The sequence below is a fragment of the Varroa destructor genome, unplaced genomic scaffold (genome assembly GCF_002443255.2).
Source record: "Varroa destructor unplaced genomic scaffold, Vdes_3.0 BEIS01000001.1, whole genome shotgun sequence".
NCBI lineage: Eukaryota > Metazoa > Arthropoda > Arachnida > Mesostigmata > Varroidae > Varroa > Varroa destructor.
This window is the reverse complement of record NW_019211454.1, coordinates 30,440,036-30,441,891: the sequence shown is the minus strand read 5'-3', so window position 1 is coordinate 30,441,891 and position 1,856 is coordinate 30,440,036.

Here is a 1,856-nt window from a genome sequence, read left to right as displayed (position 1 = left end):
CTTGCGAGGTACTGTGATCTGTTGTTATTCTCGTTGATCAGACAGAGCAGGCTATTTTTAGAGTTTCTCCCAAGGAACCGCGTATCAAGTGGCAAGCCACTGAAACAGTTCATTCCTCAGGGACCGGTGAAGACCAAAAGCCTTTTCTGAAGGACCGACCTGATCTTGTCCGGAAATCCACGATGCACGGCCTGAAACTTTACTCCTTTATATTATAAGATATCGTAATTTCAGGTAATAGTATTGCATTCCGTTCATGTTGAATCCATACCTAAACATAAACTTAATTACGTGTACCGTATGTAAAACGTTCGTTACTGCAGATGGTCTCGGAAGTAATAGGATGACACCTATTGCTAACATTATGCTATTCATCGTATGCGTTCTTAGAAATGATTCATACCGGAAAAGGTCACAGCGGAAGATACTTGTGGACAAATTAAAAAAAAAAAGATGTAATAGTCATTGATCCCTATGCATTTTTTCGGCGTCGGAAAATAATACCTAACTAATGATCTCTAGCGGTATCTGGTTTGGAAAAGCTTATGCCTGGAGCGCCTCCTATGAAGTGAATTGTATAGGAAAGTGAAATAAGCTAGGTTTGTTTTTCATTTGAACGCCCTGTTGGCCCTTTTCCACTAACTCATCGAAACTGACGTACCTTCCTTTCCAGAATGGCCCATCCAAAACCACGGAGCTAACCACGCGGAGAAAGAAAATGATCAGGGCAAATACTTTTCAGAAACGGGAGGAAGTAGAAGAAGTGTCAAATGAACTCTTTCCCACCAAATCTTCTACTCGACTTCAAAATGACTGTGAAGTTCGTCGTACACGAATAGTTTGTCCAAAATATTAAACACTGTTTGTGCGTGAGTTATTGCGTTTTTGCCTGTTTTCGGCAGAAACATAACAGATATTTAGATGCAGTATAGTGGACACTTCAATCTTTATTAAGCAGCTAGGAGATAGGGAGTAGGTCAATCAGGCTATCCTAAGACAGATTAGCAAGGCATTTGCAACAAGGCGCGCTTTTGATCCTCTTTAGGGACGTAGTGTGTTTTATTTTATTGTCAACTTACATCGATGTCTATATCGGTTAGAATTATTTTATAACGTTGGAATCATATAAAACGTAAACCTCTAGAAGAGCGCTTCGATAGGTATCACTTTGACCACTCATGTGCTGATTGCACTGGTCCACATATTCAAGCAGCGTTGGAAATACATCCAGGAAACTTACATTTAAGCTAAAATTGTTCGATCTGCCATCGTAGCAATGCCAGCCCGAGGCGGTCCAGCTCTTCTCGGCCTGAGAGCTTTCGAAATAGACTAATATAAAAAAAAAAAACGAAGATTCTCTTCTACTACAAAAGGATTTAATCTGTCTGCGTTAGCTATCGTATAGGTGTTATCATCGTATTCGCTAAATACCCCCCTAGAGCATCCAGCATTCAAGTTCTAAATACCTTGTTTTAAATTTTTTATCCTCGATTATAACGCCTGCCTTATCATGGTTGCACAGCTAACATTTATAAGTAACGCTAGTTTTTAGTGGTAATTATTATTATTATGGTGAAAGCTTTTGAGAGACGGCGTTTTCTTAATCCGGCGTGCTGAAAACGAAGGACTGAGCATGACATGGAGGTGCTGACAAAATCCGAGTTTTAAACAAACGACTAGTTAAGTCTTTATAAGACGATTTGTAATCAGCCTTATTCGCATGCAAAAACATTATCGAATGATTTTTTGTTTACCCAAAAGACCTCTTCGTTGAAGCGGCGGGCAAGATTGCTTATGAAGGTTATTTGATATATATATATATATTTGCCGTCTTTGATGCCGTACGGCCATACAGA